Source organism: Sapajus apella, unplaced genomic scaffold (assembly GCF_009761245.1).
Source record: "Sapajus apella isolate SASKATOON/1434 unplaced genomic scaffold, GSC_monkey_1.0 scaffold92, whole genome shotgun sequence".
NCBI classification, from domain to species: Eukaryota; Metazoa; Chordata; class Mammalia; order Primates; family Cebidae; genus Sapajus; species Sapajus apella.
In genome coordinates, this window is record NW_022437032.1 from 6493910 (window position 1) to 6514802 (window position 20893).

A 20893-nucleotide genomic window follows, 5' to 3' on the forward strand; every position below is an offset into this window, starting at 1 on the left:
GACCCTGAGCAAGTTATTTCACCTCTCTGTGCTTCATGAACTTGTATGAGTAACAGTTAGTTCTGAGGTCTGTAGCCAGGATGAAATGTGATGTCTCTTTGTAAAATCCTTGTCACACTCAATAAATGTTCGTTACTATGGTGTTTTCCTTTCTGCGCCAGACCACAAGTTCCATGTAGGCAACAATCTTGTCTTTTTTTTTTTTTTAATTGAGACAGAGTCTCGCTCTGTCGCCCAGGCTGGAGTGTAGTGGCACGATCTCAGCTCACTGTAACCTCCACCTCCCAGGTTCAAGCAATTCTGAGTAGCTGGGATTACAGGCGCATGCCACCACACCCAGCATCCTTAGTAGAGACAGAGTTTCACCATGTTGGCCAGGCTGGTCTCAACCTCCTGACCTCAAGTGATCCACCCGCCTCGGCCTCCCAAAGCACTGGGATTACAGGTGTGAGTCACTGCACCTGGCCTTTTGTCTTTTTCTTACCTGTGTTCCCAGCACCCAGAAAGAGCCTGGCACCAGGCAGGCACTCAGAAAGGGTTTGCTGAATGAGCGCAAACATTCATTCCACAAATATTTATCAAGGTGCTTAAGAAATCTGTCTCTCTGAGCCAGATCCTAGGGGGACAAAGGTGAATGAGACATGTAGTCTGTGCTCTCATGGGGTTTATACCCTCATGTGAAAGACAGCCAATAAATAAATAGTCAAATAAGTAAACAAGCAAATATAAGCTATTGCTTATTGTGATGGAGAAAATGAAATGGGTGTGATGCAGAGAAACTGTTCCTCCAGATGGCAATCAAGGAAGGTCTCCCTGGGATGGTGACTGTGAGAAAGACATGGAAGGAGCTAGCTATGGGAAGAGCTGGGATAACAACCTTTCAGGCAGAGGGCACAGCGAGTGCAAAGACCCTGAGGCAGGAATGCTCTCAGGAGGCCAGCAGGGCTAAAGAAGGATGAGGGAGCAGAATGGTGGGCAGAAGCGGGGAGGCTAGCAGGGGTCCATCATGCAGCCCCTTGTCAAGCAGGGCAAGCAGGCTGGAGTTCCCCCTGGCAGCAGTGAGCAGCCATTGGGAAAGTTTCAGTGGGAGAGGGGTGTCAACACTGCCCTTGCATCCAGGAGCCCCCACACAATGGGAACAGTCCCAGCCTAAATCTGGAGGCATCTGCTTCTCAAGGCAGCGTCTGAGCTCAGCCTGGAGGACTCAGCCTGGGAGCCGCTGCCATCCAACCTTGTCTCTGTCTTGTCTCAAGTCAGATTCAGGGCCCCATTAATATAAATGAGGCCCTTTGCTGACTCGATTTCCAAATGAGTCCAGACGTTCAAGTTCTCTATTCCAGGAAATGTGAAATTTATGTAAAGAAAATTAAAAGAGAAACCAGGGAAGCATCTCCTTAAGTGCCTGCTTCCCGGGTAAGCGAGCCAGTTCTGTGTGTCTGGCGGAAGATGGATGAAGGTGCCATCAAGGGCTGCTGGGAGCCTGTGGCCATCAGGAAGGATGGGAGAGGGGTGGCCGGGGAACGCCCTGGATCCCCTTTCTTCCCTCAAAGAGGGAGCCATGGTACGAATGGAAAACCAACATTATGTTCTCAGTCATAAGCGGGAGCTAAGCTATGAGGATGCAAAGGCATAAGAATGGTACAATGGGCCGGGTGCAGTGGCTCACCCCAGAACTTTGAGAGGCCAAGGTGGGCAGATCACCTGAGGTCAGGAATTCAAGACCAGGCTGGCCAACATGGTGAAATCCTGCCTCTACTAAAAATGCAAAAATTAGCCAGGTTTGGTGGCACACACCTGTAATCCCAGCTACTCGGGAGGCTGAGGCAAGAGAATCACTTGAACCTAGGAGGCGGAGGTTGCAATGAGCCAAGATCGCACCATTGCACTCCAGCCTGGGTGACAGAGTGAGACTCCATCTCAAGAAAAAAAAAAAAGAAGGCCGGGCGCGGTGGCTCACGCCTGTAATCCCAGCACTTTGGGAGGCCGAGGCAGGTGGATCACAAGGTCAAGAGATCGAGACCATCCTGGTCAACACGGTGAAACCCCGTCTCTACTAAAACTACAAAACATTAGCTGGGCATGGTGGCACGTGCCTGTAATCCCAGCTACTCAGGAGGCTGAGGCAGGAGAATTGCCTGAACCCAGGAGGCGGAGGTTGCGGTGAGCCGAAATCGAGCCATTGCGCTCCAGCCTGGGTAACAAGAGTGAAACTCTGTCTAAAAAAAAAAAAAAAAAAAGAAAAGAAAAAAAGAAAGAAAGAAAAAAGAATGATACAATAAACTTTGGGAACTCAGGGGGAAAGGTGGGAAGGGGGTGAGGGATAAAAAATTACAAATTCAGTGTATACTGCTTGGGTTCAGTGTATACTGCTTGGGTGAGGCGTATACTGCTCGGGTGATGGGTGCAACTAACATTTCACAAATCATCACTGAAGAACTTACTCATGTAACCAAATACCACCACCTATTCCCCAAAAAAATCTATGAAATTTAAAAAAAAAATCTAAAAAAAGAGAGCCATGGTAATAATAGTTTATGTTCCTTACTACATGTCTAGCCCTGTTATGAGTGCTTTACTTACATGGATCATCTCCTCACAACACGATGGAGTAAGCACTACCATTTTTTCAGATGGGAAGCTAAGGCTCATATTGGCGAAATGACTTGATCAAGGTCACAGAGCAAAACAGTGGCCATAACAGGACTCAGGTCTATTTCACTAATACTCATACAGACCCTCTTGTCCAGAGCTGAGACCGTGTGGAATGGCAGAAAGGCTCAGGAGCAGAGACCTGGGCTTGAATGCAAGCTCCAACTACTAGCCTGCTGTGTGACCTTGGATAAGTCACCTCCCTCCCTGAGGATCAGTTCTTTCACAATCACAGCCCCTTCCCCATGAGATTCATCTCTGAATTAAAGGAGGTAATGCACCAAGATGCCAAGCGCAGGATTTCAGCTTTTCAGGGTTTCAAACCCTCTCAAGCTGTTTTTTGAAAAGAAAAACGAATATAAACTCATAGAATTGAAAAATCTTAGGGCAACTAACTTCAGGTGTGGCTGGATCCAGGGCCTCTAAAGATATCATAAGGGATGAGTTTTTCCTCTCTCTCTCCTTGTAGTGGACTCTCACTGGGAATTCCAGGGTTATAGAATTCTTACAGCTAGAAATCTTGATGGAAAGGGAGCTCTTTTTCCCAACAGAGCAGCAAAAATTCCAGGATTCACTCTGATTGGACCAGCTTGGGTCAGATACTCATCCTATAACTAATCTCTAGTTATAGGAGCAAGAGGGATGGAGTATGCTGTTTGGGTGACCTGGATCACACGCCCACCCCTGGAGTCTTAGGGACGGGTACAGAAGGCCCAGGTGGAACCACAGTAAAGGGAAGAGGTTAGGTTCTCTAAAGGAAAACTGGGGTGCTGTTACCAGAAAAATTGCGAGTGGCTTCCAGGCCAGCACAAATGCCAGCTTATACTCTTGGCACATAGTATGTCCTAAGCAAATGTCTGTTCAATTGAATGAGCAAATATCTACCCCCAGAGATAGTGGTAAGGATAAAATAAAATAATGTATGCAGAGTCCCTGGCGCACAGTCAGCACTCAATAAATATTGTTTTAAAGGAACAAAATGTGCTCAGGTTGGGTTTGGATTCTAGTCATGTGCTGATGAGCCCAGATGCTGGAAGGAGCCAGGAGAGGCTTCCTTTGCCTCATCCCTGCCTCCTGCACATTCACTGCCCAGCCCCGGGCAGGGTGAGGACCACCGTAAACAGAGTGATGCACTTGCCTCTGATGCAAATGTAAGATGCACCCAAAAACTGAGTAATCAAGAGAAATAATATCTAATGCAATATTTTTTAAAACCAATATTCAAGCAAAAGTCCATGAGGAATGAAATATCAACATTTTAAGACATCCATATACACATATTTGCATGTCACTTATATTTAAATATCCAGACACATACACATATGAACATTTTCACAGACATTTTACATCAATTTACTTATATCTATGCTCAGGGCCACTGCACTGCACAGCTCCAGGAGGTCCCATTTCATTGCAATCCGTGTGAATGGCGCTCCCTGAATGGTGCAGGCACAGCCTCTGTGACTGAACACAGCAAACCTGTACATGAAGAAACACATGTGTGCATTGCCCCCCATGTGTACAGGCATAACCACCTCTATGCCACCAATGTGTGCCACATAACATCACACACACAGACGCTTCGAGAGATTTGACTACACGACACTGTCACATACATGTTCGTGCCTCTGCCTCAGGGCCTTTGCACTTGCTGTTCCCTCTGCTTGAAATGCTCTTGCAAATAACCATGTAACTCCCTCTTTTACCTCCTTCAAGTTGTCCTCAAAGGTCACTTTCTCAGTGAGGCCTTCCCTGACACACTCACAACCCCACTGCTTTCTAAAATGCAACATCCCCCTTACAGCTGGAATCTCCCAGCCCTGCTTTCTTTTCCTTCGTAGTACTTATTATCATCTGATATAATAGCTATTTTCCTTCATGGCATATTTGATATCTCTCTACCTCACTAGAGCATCAGCTCTACTCTTGCAGGGGTTTTTGCTTGCTTTGTTCACTGCTATGGTCTCAGCCTTTAGAACAATACCTGCCACGCAGTATTGTTGCAGCATGACAGCATGAATAGGTATTCAACAAAAAAGTATTTGTTGAATGAATGAAAAAGGCCAGGGAAGTGGGGATCCCTGAGGATGACTGAGACCAAATTTCCCACCACACCAGCAGGAAGGCAACCCAGAGTCAGATGCAGATTGATGCCAAGAATTAAGGAACAATGCAAGGTACATGGTAAGTGCTGTGAGAGTATTACCTCATTTAATCCTCATAACAGTCCTATGAGGTATTACCATTCACCTCATTTGACATCAGAGGGAACTAAAGCACTTAGAGGTTAACTCACTTGCCCATATGCCACAGCACAGAAGAGGCAAAGCTGAGACTCAAACTCAGGCAGCCTGACTCCACACAGCCCAGACACCACACACACACACACACACACACACACACACACACGCACGCACGCACGCACATGTTGCCTCACCAGGCCCTCCCAGCCTTCAAACAATTCTCAGAAATGAGAACTCCCCGCCGGGCACCGTGGCTAACACCTGTAATCCCAGCACTTTGGGAGGCTGAGTTGAGTGGATCACTTGAGGTCAAGAGTTCTAGACCAGCCTGGGCAACATGGTGAAACCCCATCTCTACTACAAATACAAAAATTAGCTGGCCATGGTAGCACACACCTGTAATCCCAGCTACTCGGGAGGCTGAGGCAGGAAAATCACTTGAACCCTGGAGGCAGAGGTTGCAGTGAGCCAAGATCGCACCACTACACTCCAGCCTGGGCGACAGAGTGAGACTCCATCTCAAAAAAAGAAAACCAGAAATGAGAACCCCCTTCCCCCAGACTGAGTGTTTAGGGTCCCCGTGTTTCCCGCCCCCCTCCATTGTCCCCACTGCATCCCAGCCAAGAGCAAACCTGCGTCCCTGGTGACGCAGGAAGCTGTAGGCTGTCCGGTTGTCATGGCAACAGCCGCCAGTCCCTGTAAACAGTCTTGCCTCCTGGCTGCCTAGCTGACTCGCTCTCACCACCCTCAGACGCTGTGTCCTGGACCTTGCTGCACACTTGACCCGTTCTGGGTGGCTGGGTGAGCCAAAGATCCAAAACATCCATCCTGCTTCCCACCTGGGAGGTTGGGGGAATAGGACGTGTAGAAGCAGCAAACCTGGGTCCTCACTGCCCTTCCTGCCCCCTCTTGGCTGCGTGACCTTGAGGAGTCCCTTCTCCATGACTCAGGTCTCTTGTCCCTACTTTACAGGGTAGTCATGAGGAGCTGATGAGTTCTTTTCTTCCTTCATTCATTCATTCAACAGATAATTATCGAACACCTTCCATGTGCCAGGCAATGGCCTAAGTGTTGGTGACACAGCAGTGACCAAGGAAGACCTGGTCCTCTGGGAGATACATGACAAACCAATTCTGGGAAGAAAATAATATAGGAGCATGTGTGTGACGGGGGAAAGAGGACAGGGCTACTTTTCTTAGGTGATCAGGAAAAGCCTCCCTGAGGAAGTACCATTTGAGCTAGACCAAAATAAGAAGATGGCCAAGCAAAGCTATGGGAAAAGAAGTATTCTAGGAAGCAAGTGCAGCAGGTGCAAAGGCCCTGAGGCAGGGATGACCCAGCCTATTTACAGGACAGAAGGCCTTCCCTCAAAATAATGCTAGGAGGGCAGGCCCAAGGTGTGAACTCTGGTGCTGCAGGCAGAGGGAAAGAAAGTGAACATTGACAAGGGATGCTGCGCGGGATGGCAGGTGGAGACGCTCTCATAGCCAGCGGCCAAGTGCAGCTTCCAGCTCCTGGAGGGGCAGCTCTCAGACTTGGGGTCTGAGCTTCTGCACCAGGATAGAGCAGTACAGTAGCAGTAACAGTACAACATATTCCAGATGCTTTGCATATATTAACTAGTTTGATCCTTACTATCCTAAGAGAGAGGTTACTGAGATGATTGAATAGTAGTAAAGCTGAATACATATCTGGCTGCAAAGCCCATCATCCCAGCCATCATGCTGGAAGCTCTGTAAATGGACAAAGAGACTCAGTCCGAAGCCTCCAGGAGTGGTGGGGATAGTGGCGGATGTGGCCTGTGTAGAGGACTCCAGCTCCAGCCCGTGTGGCAGTGTGTGGGAATGCAGACTCACAGTGGCAAGATGTTCTAATTTTCTAAAATAAGCCAGACTTTTGTGTGAACTCTCCTGATTTTAAAATGTTGACTCCATTGTTATTTTCAACATTGGAGGGTCAAATAAGACATAACATCATTCTAGACCTCCAGAGGGGACCGGCTACATAATTTGCGGGGTCCAATACAAAATGAAAATGCAGAGCCCCTTGTTCAAAAGTTAAGAATGTCAAGCCAGCGACAGCAGAACACTAAACCAAGCTCAGGTTGCTTCTGAGTGCAAAGCATGCTGGGGCCCTGTGCAAACGGCCTTGCATGAGCATGAAGCCAGCTCGCCTCAAACGTGGGCACTTCCTAAGAACTTGTTGAATTAAGTGGAAGGAAGGGGTCGGGCACAGTGGCTCACATCTGTAATCCCAGCACTTTGGGAGGCCGAGGCGGACAGATGACTTGAGTTGCAGACCAGGCTGGAGTTCCAGGCCAGCCTGGCCAACACGGTGAAACCCCGTCACTAGCAAAAAATACAAAAAAACGGTGGTGCACACCTGTAGTTCCAGCTAATCAGGAGGCTGAGGTGGGAGAGTCACTTGAACCTGGGAGAGGAAGGCTGCAGTGAGCCGAGCTTGCACCACTGTGCTCCAGCCTAGGCAATGGAGCAAGACCCTGTCTCTAAATAAATAACTAAATGGAAAGAAGGGGAAAAGGAAGGAAAATGAACACCTATACAGCACCTACTATGCATCAGACATAGCTTTATAAAATAGCAATACTTATAAAGCACTCACCACGTGCCAGGCACCGTAGGCAATAATGCATCTAAACCTCACACCAGCGCTGTAAGATGGTGCTCTTGTGAATCCCGTTTTCCAGATGAGGAAGCTGGGACTCAGGGAAGTGAAGCCACTTGGTCACTGCTAATTACTGTGGTGGCAAGGGGTGAGGGAGAACGAATGGGAAAAATAAGAGGGAGACCAAGGCAAGAGGAAGAGAAGACACCCCAAGCCTGTCTCCCAAGCTGGGCTGCACTCAGGTCTCTGCCAAGACCGCGTGGAATTTGGGGAGGCCGCCACACCCCAGAGAAGGGCCCGTGGCATTTCTGAATCACGGTGCCATCCGCCCCGGCTTGGCTCCTCTCCGGCGATCCAATTACTAAATGTAGCCGCATTCTTTAAAAATGTCTTTCCTCTTATGTAATGCAATAGTGACAAACGCCAAACAGATGGTGCTGTGACAAGCTTTTTAAAAGTTGATTAGGAGCTCATCTTTCAAAATTAATGTATGGGCATTTAAACAAGCTTCAGTCGGCCACAAAACTCAATCAAGAATCCATAAGGGACAAATTGCTTGGTGGACTGGCTACACTCACAACCTTCCCGGCCAGAGTTTGATGGGAAAAGTTTGGGGATTGGTAATAGCATGGGTCAGGTTGACTTGTGAGCCGGGGTCAAAAAGACACCTGGTTTGGGCAGAGAGGAGAAATGCCTTGGGCCTCCCGAAAGCTCAGGAGGCTGGAGCCTCCTCAATCTATTTACCAAGACTTTGTTGTTTTTTTTCTCAAAATTGTACATTGTCTTCGAGAGAGCGGACAGTCTCTCCCTGCCTCAGGAGGGAAGCGGGTTAGTCACAAACTATGTCAGATGCTGCCAGCGAGCTGTTTCACCCCCACCCTTTCTTCCTCAGTGCTCAGGGATGAGATCATTTCATTTGGAGCCAATTATAGACGGAGAATGCTGGGGATGTGCAAAGAACCCTCCTCAGAACCCTTCCCTCCCACATCACAGGCTGTACCCTGCCAGGATGGGCAAGAACAAGAGGCCAAGCACCCAGCCCCAGATCCCACCCCAGGGTTTCTGAAGGCCATGCATTCCTAAGTCATAGCTTGGATCTGTCAAGCTAGGATGCCAAGCTGTTGGCTAGACAAAACCTGTTGGCCTCAGAAGTTCAGAGCTGTATGAGCCCTTAAAGATCACCACTGTTCACATGGGGAAACTGAGACTCAGAGAAGGGAAGCAGCTTGCTCGGGGTCCCATGGCAAGTTGGCAGTAAAGCCAGAGAGGTGAATGGTGGCTTCTCTACCAACCACGAGGAGGATACCTATGGTCTGAAACCTGCTCAGCATCCCTTTCCACTGCTTCTGAGGCAAGGGTCCCAGGTTTCCTTCTTGGTTTATGTGGTTCAAGTAGGAATGACCATGCCTTCACTTCCAAGGATATGCACCTGACCCGGCACCAGCCAATCAAAACAGCATTCCCCCTACACAACTCCCCAATTGATTCAGGAATATGAACCGGGGTTGTGAGGTGAGGCAGCAGCTTCAACCTTTAAACCCCTGGATCCAGCCATACCTGAAGGCAGTCTTATCCTGGATATTTTCTTTACATGAATCGATCAATTCTCTTTGTTCAAGTTGGTTGAGTTCTTTCACTCATTTCCCAAAGGGTCTTGACTAATAGAAAGACTTGGAGGTCCTTGGGTATAGGGCAAGGCTCCAAAACATAACACTGAGTGTTCCTCATCTCCATGAGTGTTCCCAACACATTACTGGCCTCATCCCCAGAAGATTCCCCAAGTCTCTGCTCAAGCTCCAGTAACACACTCCAAAGAGAGTACCCAAGGTAAATGCCCCGTTTCGTGGTACACAAGAGACGGCTCTGCCTTCTGGGTATCCATAACCAAGCTGCTCCCCACCACAGCCTCTGCCTTCCTATTGGGTCAAGAGCAAACGCTTTGCACTCCAGTTCAAATCCCAGCCGCAACGATTCCTAATCATAAGACCTTGGACAAGTCATGTGACCATCCTGAAGCTCAGTTTCCCGTCTGTGAATGCGGAAAAGATCACCTACCTCACACAATCCATGAGAGGATTAAAACAAGTACTATACTATTTAGGGGCTGAAAACGTTGGTAGCTACCAAGAACTACAAAAAGTACATACTGCAGAGCTGGGGCAATCACTGAGCACGGTGTGTTTGGGAAGACAGCACCTACACGTATCAAACGATTTCCACCTAAAACAGCTTCCTGCAGCCAAAACAAGTGTAAGGGTAGAGGCAGGGAATGCTGGCTGCGGGGTATGAGTCGAGCAGCCACTTGCTGACCTCGTGGCCGCCTGCTTCTTTCTCCCCTCCGTTGCCCCTTGGCCCAGGCTTCTCACCCCAGACCAGCACACACAGGTGCTGCTGACATGCTCACCCAGTGACTCATTCACACTCCCAGAGAGCAGGAACAGACAGTGATTCCCAGGAGCGCCCAGAGTCCTGATTTAGGAAGGAGGATAGAGTGGCAGTAACATTGGAACCAGTTCCTGCCCAGTCCCAAGGACAGCTGAAAGATAAACCTCCTCCCCCAACACCATGGCAGGGAAGCCTGAACCAGCCCGCTCGGAACTAGCAAGAGACTGAGCTAAGATTCCCCCAAAACGTTCTTTATTCATTACAGCAGCGCTTCCTGAAGTGGGGGACTCATATTTTAGGTGGTTTTACGCGAACTCAGGATGCAGCATTGAATAACTGACTCCAGCACTGATCCGTGCTACAAGACAGGAGAACCTTGAAAACATTCTGCCAAGTGAAAGCAGCTAGTCACGAAAGACCACATAATGTGTGATTCCATTTATATGAAATGTCCAGAATAGGCAAATCCATAAAGACAAAAAAAGATTAGTGGTTGCTGAGGGCTAGAGGGGTCGGAGCAAGGAGAGATTGCTCATGAGTACAGGGTTCTTTAGAGGAGGACAAAAATGCTCTAAATTAGACTGCGGTGATGGTTGTACAATTTTTTGTATATACTGAAAACAATTGAACTGTACACTTTAAATAGGTGAATAGCGTGGTACGTGAATTTGCTGTTAAAAATATTTACGACAACTGACTCCTAAAGGAAGAAAATTAGCACCCTTTTAAGTCTTTTATTTTTTTTATTTATTTATATTTGAGGCGGGGTTTCCCTCTGTTGCTCAGGCTGGAGTGCAATGGCGGGATCTCGGCTCATTGCAGCCTCCGCCTCCAGGCACCGGTGATCCTCCCACCTCAGCCCCCTGAATTGCTGAGGCCACAGGCACCCACCACCACACCCAGCTAACTTTTGTATTTTTTTTTTTTAGAGATGGGGTTTTGCCATGTTGGTCCCAAACTCTTGGGCTTAAGCAATCTACTCACCTGGGCCTCCCAAAGTGCCGGAATTCCAGGATAATTTTTCTAATTTGTCCAGGAGCAAGTCTCCATTGGCTATGAGCGTGTTCTTCCTGTCACTCTACACTTGCTAGTTTCTTGTTGGAATCAGGAGAGCAGGCTTCATGCTCAGCATCTTCAGCAGGCAACAGTGGACTTCCTTGGTTTCCATTGTATTTATTTTTTTGATTTTTTGTCGTTGTTGTTTTTGGAGACAGAGTCTCACTCTGTCATCCAGGCTGGAGTGCAGTGGTGCCATCTTAGCTCACTGCAACCTCCACCTCCCAGCTTCAAGCAATTCTCCTGCCTCAGCCTCCCGAGTAGCTGGGATTACAGGTGCCCGTTACCATGCTTGGCTCATTTTTGTGTTTTTAGTAGAGACAGGATTTCTTTCTCTTTCTTTCTTTCTTTTTTTATTTCAAAACCTAATTTTAGCTGAGAGACAGGGTTTCATTATGTTGGCCAGGATGGTCTCGAACTCCTGACTTCAAGTGATCCACTGCCTCGACCTCCCAAACTGCTGGGATTACAGGCATGAGCCACTGCCTGTAGGTGGGAAGGAAGGAAGGAAGGAAGAAGGAAGGAAGGAAGGAAGGAAGGAAGGAAGAAAGGAAGGAAGGAAGGAAGGACGGACGGAAGGAAGGGAGTTCGTTCAAGACCAGCCTGGTAAATGGGTGAAACCTTGTATCTACTAAAAATACAAAAACTAGCCAGGTGTGGTGGTGCACACCTGTAATCCCAGCTACTAGGGAGACTGAGTGAGGAGAATCACTTGAGGTGGAGGTGGAAGTTGCAGTGAGCCAAGATTGCACCACTGCACTCCAGACTGGGCAACAATAGTGAAACTCCATTCAAAAAAAAGAAGAAAGAAGAAGGAAGGAAGGAGGAAGGGAGGGAAGGAAGAAGAAAAGGAGGCAGGGAGGGAGGGCAGGAAGGAAGTAGAGAGTTCATTAAAAAATCAAGTGTACGATAAGGAGAATAGATAGGGCAAAGGCCAGGAGCGTGTGTTTGGGAAATGAAATTTGGGAAGCCCTGAAGGACAGGAGATGTCAGTAGGGCTGTGACTCAGCTGGCACTGAGTGGAAGCATAAAGCTATTTTCAGTGTCAACGTAACGACAAGCCTTGTTCCTTCAGTCTCAAAATTGCAGACTTCTCCCCACTCATTGGTCCTGTGGGATCCCAAGCCCTGCAGTCGCCCTGCCATCCCAGAGGCTTTGGAAAGAGGGGTTCTGGATGGTTGGGGGCATGGATGCTAGACGGAGACAAGGCTGTGGACCGCAGGGCAGGAACAAGGCCAGAGCTGCTCTAGCTTCTCCCAGGTCCCTCCGCACCGGGAGTGGCCGGCTGCTCGCCACAGCAACATCTTGTTCCTGCAAGAGATGGAGCTGGCTCAGTGGAAAGATGGCTTTCCTAAGCTCGAGGGACATTTGCTTTTGGGGCCCCTTCCTCCTAGCTTGTGACTACCCTGTATAAAGACGGGTAAAATCCAGGCTGGATTTGTGATCCACTATTATTATTATTATATCACCAGTTTTTTTCTTCTGGTTTTAAAAGAAATTAAAATGTGTCTGTGGGCCCTAAAAGTGTATGGGCCCTGAGCCACCATAAATCACCCTTGGGATGGCCACAGAGCCAGCAACGCTCAGAGGCCACAGGGGCATTCCAGCGTCAGCTCCGAGGGTCTGGGGAGGTAGCTCCATCACATCCCTGCTGGGCAAACCCAGGCAAGTTGCTTAACCGCTCTGTGCCCCCTTTTCCTCCTCTGTTGAGAGGCCACACCGGAGAGTGGCTAAGAACACAGGCTCTGGAATCAGGTGGGGTTTGGGACCTGGCTCCCAGGAGCCTCCCTCTCCTCAGTGGAAGACGGGATATCAATCATCTTTGCCCCTCTGAGATACTGGTAAGAAGGTCATCAGATGCTGTGCACCAAGAAAATAAAAAGGATCACAATAACAGATAACCAGCTGGGCTCGGTGACTCATGCCTGTCATCCCAGCACTTTGGGAGGCTGTGGCGGGTAGACTGCTTGAGGTCAGGAGTTCAAGACCATCCTGGCCAATGTAATGAAACCCATCTCTACTAAAAATAACAAAAATCAGCTGGGCATGGTGGCACTTGCCTGCAATCCAGCTACTTGGGAAGCTGAGGCATAAGAATCTCGAACCCAGGAGGCGGAGGTTGCAGTGAGCTGAGATCGCGCCACTGTACTCCAACCGGGGCGACAGAGCAAGACTCTGTCTCAAAATAATAATAAGAATAACAATAAGAATAACAGCAGCTAACTATTTCAGCAACAAGAATGAACCGGCTAATGTTGCAAGTGCAGGCATGCGGATGAACCTTGGAAAGCGTACGTGGAACAAAGGCAGTCGAATTCCAAAGAGCACATCCTGCATGTTTTCACTGATGTAAAGTTGGAAAGAAACAAAACAAAACAAAATGAAATGGAACTATGGTGTTTAGGGCTCCACGCTGAGGCTTGCAAAGCTTTAAAGGAAGTCGCGCAATGGATCACCAGAGAAGTCAGGGTGGTGGCCTCCTTTATAGGGAGGGAGGGGCTGAGAGAGGGGGCATGTGCAGGTCTGGGGGGCTGACCAGGCTCTGTTCCTTGCCTGGCCAGTGTCTACCAAGGTGTGCGACCTTCCCAAACATTTGTTAACCTGTTCATATATTTTTAAGCCAGTTTTCTGTAGGTATAATCCAACTCTTTAAAAAATGCAAAATAAGCCTGGCGCAGTGGTTCACGCCTGTAATCCCAGCACTTTGAGAGGCCGAGGCAGGCAGATCACAAGGTCAAGACATCGAGACCGTCCTGGCCAACATGGTAAAACCTCATCTCTACTAAAAATACAAAAATTAGCTGGGCGTGGTGGTGCGCGCCTGTAGTCCCAGCTACTCGGGAGGCTGAGGCAGGAGAATTGCTTGAACCCGGGAGGCAAAGGTTGCAGTGAGCCCAGATCGCGCCACTGCACTCCAGCCTGGTGACAGAGAAAGACTCCATCTCAAATAATAATAGTAATGCAAAATAATATCAATAATGACGAACACTGGGCCTGGCACAGTGCTCACATCTGTAATCCTGACACTTTGGGGAGCTAAGGTGGGCAGATCACTTGAGCCCAGGAATTCCAGACCAGCCTGGGCAACATGGCAAAACTGTGTCTCTAAAAAACACACAAAAATTAGCTGGGTATGGTGGCAAGCACCTGTAGTCCCAATTACTTGGGTGGCTGAGACAGGAGGATGGCTTGAATCCAGGAGATGGAGGTTGCAGTGAGTCAAGATCGTGCCACTGCACTCCAGCCTGGAAGACAGAGCAAAACCCCCATCAAAAAAAAAACCGACTGAGTGCCTCCCACGGTGGTGCTAGGCACCGTTGTGAGCTTCTAAGCCGGTACCTGGCAGATAATAGGTGTTTTACAAGTGACAGCATTTAAAACCGCTGTTATTAGTGCCATCATCACTATATAGAAGGGAGTTCATGTCCCTTGTCTAAAAGGGCTCCTAAGGCCTAACTGTGAACACACGTGTGAAGCACCTGCTTGGTACCCAGCGTGTAGTAGGTGAGTGGCTCATGGCAGGTGTTCCTTATGCTTGACCCAAACTCAGGGACACTTCTCAAGCTAAATAAACCCTCCAAAAATTCCCAACGGACAGGCTAATCCCTCTCCAGGCCCATGCCCTTGGCACGCCCGCTTTCACAGCTGCCCGTGGAAAGAATCCGGCTGACAGCTCATGCCTCTCCTCGCTTGGACCTCCCCTGCTCTGCCAGTCCTTCCTGGTGAGCTCATGCCCCCATCAGACCTTCCGTCACCTGCTCTGCCAGCCTGGCCCCAGGTGGGGAGTGTGAAGAGACGCTTGTCTCAGACACAGCCCTGACTCTCCTTTCTGTCCCTTCCCACTCCTGGTGGGGACTGTGGCCCCTGGGACCCACATCTCAGCCTTGCCAAAGTACCATGTTTCACATCCCAGAGGATTTGTGTCCAGAAAGAGAAATTTTGGATTAATCCGAGTCTTACAGCTAGAAAGGCTTTTCCAAAGATTGATGGATAAACTGAAGCTCTAAAATGTGAGTGCCTATCCCAAAGAATGAATCTCTAACAGTGGAATCTCAGGTCTAGGACAGGTAAGTGGGAGGGAGGTTACAGGGGAGGCTGGCAGGAAGGGCCACCCTATAGTGTGATAATATTGTTGCCACATGTATTTACTGGGCACCTACTATATGCCAGGTTCATCACATCCATTACATCTCATTTTCACAAAATAGGTCTTATTATATCTATTCTGCAGATTAGACATAATGACAGCAGCCCCCACTAGTGGGTATCTACAAGGGGTCAGGTGCTGTGCAAAGGGCTCAGGACCCTCCCTACAATCGTATGTGGTGGTGACTGATAGGGTCATGCTCAGGGTTTACCCAGAGTCACACAGCCAGTCAGGGCCAGAGGTGGAATCTGAACCCAGATCTGTGTGTTCCCAGTGCCTCCTGTCCAGATGCATCTGTCCCTAACACCCTAACTGGCCTCAGCACTCCCCGCTCTGAGTTTAGAGTGAGCAGGACTGCTTAATGTTTAAAAGAAGGAAATTAACACCCTCAATGGTAGAACTCCCTGCACAGACCCCAGGACAGCTCACGTTCCAACAGTATAATAATCCCTGCACTGGAAAGGCACGTTCTATGAGAAACACTCTAGACTAGACTTTAGAGCTTGGCTACGGAGGTCTGAGCAGTTCAGGGTCAAATCTCGTTTCTGCCATTTGCTGCGTATGTGACCTTGGGCACCTCTTTGTATCTCAGTCCACTCGTCTGGAAAGCAGAAATTCTAAAATTATCCATGATAGATTCTTGCAGTGTTTCAGTGGCGTTCTGTGTGTATGTTAGTGTGACCTCACCTCCTTCCACGCTCCGCCTCATTCACTCTGCTACTGCCACAGTGGCCTCTTCTCCTCAGCGTCCTTGCATTCGCCGTCCCTCTGCCTGCAAAGCTTTTCCTCCAGAGGTCCACATGGCTCCTCCCTCATTTCCTTCGGATGTCCACCCAAATATCACCTCCTTTCTGTTGCCCTCCATGAACAGGCTTTTAAAAATAATGGCCAGATGCAGTGGTTCACACCCATAATCCCAGCATTTTGGGAGGCTAAGGCAGGCAGATCGCTTGAGCCAAGGTATTCGAGACTAGCATGGGCAACATGGTGAAACCCCGTCTCTACAAAAAATACAAAAATTAGCCAAGCATCGTGGTGCATCCTGTAGTCCCCGCTACTTGGGAGCTGAGGTGAGAGGATCTGAGGTGAGCCCAGGAGGTTGAGGCTGCAGTGAGCTGCAATTACACCACTGCACTTCAGCCTGGGCAACAGGGCAAGACCCAAAAAAGAAAAACAAATTAACACCCCCAGGACATCACCCTCACTCTGCTCTCTCTCCTAACACTAATCTCCCATCTGACAAACTGTAGATGCACTTGTCTAATGTCCATCTCCTCCTGGCAGAAGGGAAGGGACCTTCCTGTCTGCACAAGGGAAGGGACCGGGGCTGTTTTCTTCACTGCAGACTCGCCAGTGGCCAGAACAATGCCTAGCACATGCTCAGCACTGAATGAATGAAGGAGTATAAAGAGCCTGGCATAATTCTCAGCTCATAGGAAGCACTTGATCAGTGTAAGCCAGTATTATAATTAGAATGCGTAAAGTGCTTTCCAAGATATCTTGCCCCAGTGGGAGGCAGTCTAGAGGGATAATGTAAGCCAAATCTGGGTCAAACCCTGCTGTGTGACCTTGACTAAGTCACACTGCCTCTCTGCGTTGGTTTGCCCATCCATAAAATGAGAGTAACTAGGCCGAGCACAGTGGCTCACACCTATAATCCCAGCACTTTGGGAGGCCAAGGTGGGTGGATTACAAGGTCAGGAGTTAAAGACCAGCCTGGCCAACATAGTGAAATCCCGTCTCTACTAAAAACTACGAAAATGAGCCAGGCACGGTGGCAAATAGCTGGGATTACAGGCACCTGTCATCCCAGCTACTCAGGAGGCTGAGGCAGGAGAATCGCTTCAACCCGGGCAGCAGAGGTTGCAGTGAGCCGAGATTGTGCCACTGCACTCCAGTGTGTGCAACAGAGTGACACTCAGTCTCAAAAAAAAAAAAAAAAAAAATGAGAGTAACTAAACTTGGCCTTTAAGGGACTCGTGAGGGTTCAATAACCATGTGAGCTTCCTTTTCTTGGCTACCTTCTGGATGTCACAAGCTGTCCTAGGTCCTCATCTTGCACCTGAGATGAGGACCCTTAGCCCTGCCCCTGCCCAAGGGGGAATCCCTCTCATTATCTGTATATTCAGATGAGGCACTTAGTGATCCGAGAGGTGATAAGATTTGCCCAAGTTTACACCACTGGAAGTGGCAGGACCCGGCTCCTAACTAGCTGGTCTCCTGGGACATTGGGATTGGGACCCTGCTGGTCCCCGCCCTGACCAGAGAGCAGCTTCTCTCTCCTGGGGTACTGTCTCAGGCAGCAGAGATGCCCCAGGCTCTACAGCCACATTTGCCCATGCCCGAGTCCCGTTGCTCACCCTTGGGCCCCACCGCTGTCCCCGTAGCAGTGCTGGCTCCTGGCATCCTGGGCAGGCCATCACACCTCACACAGACCGTGGGGCCCTGGGTCAGACACCTTGTCCACTGGTCAGGAGGTGCCCTCAACTGCCTGCAACTCCCTGGAGTGGACTCCAACCGGAACTGGACACGGTACGTGCAGCGACAGAGGGAGATACCACCCCAAGTACCCATGAGCATTTATGAAGCACCGAGTGTGCGCCCAGCCCTGTCTTAGGCCCAGGTGGTACAATTTCTCCCTGATACAGAAACCTTGTATAACCCAATTGGCCTCAACAAGTTGCATACAGCAAGACTCGGCTCCTGCTTTTTAAGTTAACATTATGGAGGGTTTACCATACACCCTGTTCTAAGCACTTTATCCAAAAGACTGAATGTTTTATTTTTCCTGTCTTCCCCATTAGAACGCTGGCCCCACAATTTCAGGAATGTTCATCTGTTTTCTTTACTGTTAGGTCCAACTCCTAGAATTATATCCAGCTCAATTTTTCACGTTAAATAAATCTTTGGGACCAATGGAATATGGAACACCTGCAAGGTAGATGTTTCCCCTGGTTTACAGATTAGGAAACTGAAGATCAGAGGGGCAACTCGCCCAAAGTCACACAGCTAATCAGCAGTGGGACCAAAAATGGAACTATCTCTGCTGAAAATAAGCCTAAAGGGATACTCTTAAGCACTCCACTGCCTGCGTTTTTTCAAAAGATCCTATTTTATTAAAAAGATTTGCCTCCAAAAAAAGAAAAAAGAAAAAATCAAGGCCAGGCACGATGGCTCACTGCAGTGGCCTGTAATTCCAGCACTTTGGGAGGCCGAAGCTGGCAAATCACCTGAGGTCAGGAGTTCGACACCAACCTGGCCAACATGGAGAAACCCCGTCTCTACTAAAATTACAAAACTTCACCAGGCATGATGGCTCACACCTGTAGTCCCAGCTACTCAGGAGGCTGAGGCAGGAGAATTGCTTGAACCTGGGAGGCAGAGGTTACAGTGAGCTGAGATCATGCCACTGCACTCCAGTGTGTGCAACAGAGTGACACTCAGTCTCAAAAAAAAAAAAGAAAAAAAAAAGATTTTCAATAAGAATTATTTAAAAGAGAAGCTCCCCATTCAAGGGTATCTGAAATAAGACCCAGAATTTGCCAAAATTATACTTCTACCCAATGTTTTCTACAAGGAGCAGTAAATAGCACCCCCTGCTGGAGAAGATGCCACATGTCAAGGACTCGGGAATGACTCTGTGAAGCTGCTGTCCCCTGGTGGCCAGAGGGCCCCAAGGTTTTCTTCCAGGTGCAGCGCAAAGCCCGTCCCTAGTCCCTTCCTCTGATCTGCCCCTATTGCCCCTTGGGAATCTGTGTCCTACCAGATGCCTGTGATCACTGAAAATTGCGTCTTCCCCACACAATTTCTCTTCCCCACACAATTTCTCTTCCCCTTTTGGCAGTTTGTTTGAAAAATTCTTGACATCGCTCTATGGTCTTGGAGGGGTCATCACTCAGCCAGCCTGGCCGTGGCTCCCACAGCTGCCACTAAGGCAGACACATGATTAGAGTTGAGCGGCCAGAGTTCCCCATCTTCCTGGCCATGACGACTGGTTCAGGGATGGGCCGGGATCCAAGCAGTTCCAATCAGGGTCTCCTCCAGATATGATCCACAGAGACTTCCGAGAGGACACCTTTGGGGTTACTGAACTGGGAGGACGTGGGGCTGCTTATCCCCACAATGTCTCCAAGATGCTCATCTTCACCACCACAGGGAAAGAGCCTGCTTAAGAATAAAGCCAACCCATAGAGCAAGTGACAGAACGAGAGGGGACAAGAGCCAGCTCTGACAGCCTTACATGCACTCTTGGTGCCAGCCCAGCTTGAAGTAATGTCATTTCAGAACTTCCCTCCCAGTTATCTAAACCAATACTTCTCCTTTTCACTTGATGCGATCTGAGCTAAGTTTCTGTCACTTGCAATCCAAAGAATCCTATCTCTTTTAGTTCTCCTGTCCATCTCCATTGCCACTGACTTAGTTCAGACCTTATTCTTTCAACTGATATTTACTGAGTACCTATCATGTGCCAGGCGCTGTCCTGGAAGCTTGACCTCAGCTCTGCGATCCTGCAACACGCTGATCTGTCGCCAACCCACACAATCCATCCTTCACGAGGTACGCCAAAACCACCCTGGTCCAAATTATCTTCTTCCTTCGCCTGGACCGCTGCCCTTGCCACCTCATTGGTCTCCCGAGTTACCCCCCTGCTTCTCCTCTATCCATTCTCCAAGTAGGATCCAAAGGAATCCTACAAAGACCTAAGTCAGATTGTGTCACTCCTCTGCTAAAATCCCTACCATGGGCCAGATATGGTGGCTCATGCCGGTAATCCCAGCGCTTGGGGAGCCCAAGGCCTGCAGATCACCTGAGGTCAGGAGTTTGAGACCAGCCTGGCCAACATGGTGAAACCCCATCTCTACTAAAAATACAAAAATTAGTCAGGCATGGTGGCAGGCACCTATAATCCCAGCTACTTGGGAGGCTGAGGCAGGAGAATAGCTTGAACCCAGGAGGCAGAGGTTGCGGTGAGCTGAGACCATACCATTGCACTCCAGCCCGGGCAACAAGAGCGAAACTGCATCCAAAAAAAAAAAACCTACCATGACTCCCATAGCATGAGAGAAAATGCCCAACTCCTCCCCACGGCCTACAGGCCCCACGGGATCTACCTCCTGCCCCATGATCTTTCCAACCTCATTTCCTATTCTCTCCCTGCACTCCAACTACACCCGCCTTCTTGCTGATCCTTGAACACACTAGGCAGGTCCTGCCCCAGGACTTTTGCACTTGCTGTTTCCCTCTTCCAGGCACACTCTTCCCCCAAATCTCCTCCTCCAGTTCTTAGTTCAAATGTCATCTTCTCAGGGAGGATGTCCTTGGCACCCCCACCCCTTCCCTGCTTCATCTTCTCCACGGCACTTGGGCCCCAACATGTTATTTGTTTGTTTTTTGTCTCTCTCCCCCACTAGACTGTCCACTCAATGAGGATCAAGTATTTCTTTTTTATTCCCTGCCATAGCCCCAAGGCCTAGCACAGTACCTGTCACCAGTCAAAGTTGAATAAATGGATGAATGAATGAAGTTGAATGGAGACTAATTATTGAGGACTTAAAAATCAACGTTGGGCCAGGCACGGTGGCTTGCATCTGTAATCCCAGCACTTTGGGAGGCCAAAGTGGGTGGACGGGTGGATGACCTGAGATCGGGAGTTCGAGACCAGCCTGACCAACATGAAAAAACCCCATCTCTACCAAAAGTACAAAATTAGCCGGGCGTGGTGGCATGCCCCTGTAATCCCAGCTGCTTGGGAGGCTGAGGCAGGAGAATCACTTGAACCCAGGAAGCG

The 20893-nt window shown here is 49.0% G+C and overlaps 1 long non-coding RNA gene across 2 annotated transcripts; it reads right to left on the minus strand.

Annotated features, from left to right (window-relative positions):
• Positions 1 to 2997: 2997 nt before the first annotated feature.
• On the minus strand, positions 2998 to 10612 carry LOC116535200. 2 transcript variants are annotated; one of them, XR_004262085.1, is made up of 2 exons: positions 7515 to 10612; positions 2998 to 4128 (listed from the first exon to the last, which is right to left on the minus strand). It is a non-coding gene; the product is annotated as an uncharacterized LOC116535200 (long non-coding RNA). The 2 variants fall into 2 exon arrangements; XR_004262086.1 differs by lacking the exon at positions 7515 to 10612 and adding an exon at positions 5525 to 7175.
• Positions 10613 to 20893: the final 10281 nt, after the last annotated feature.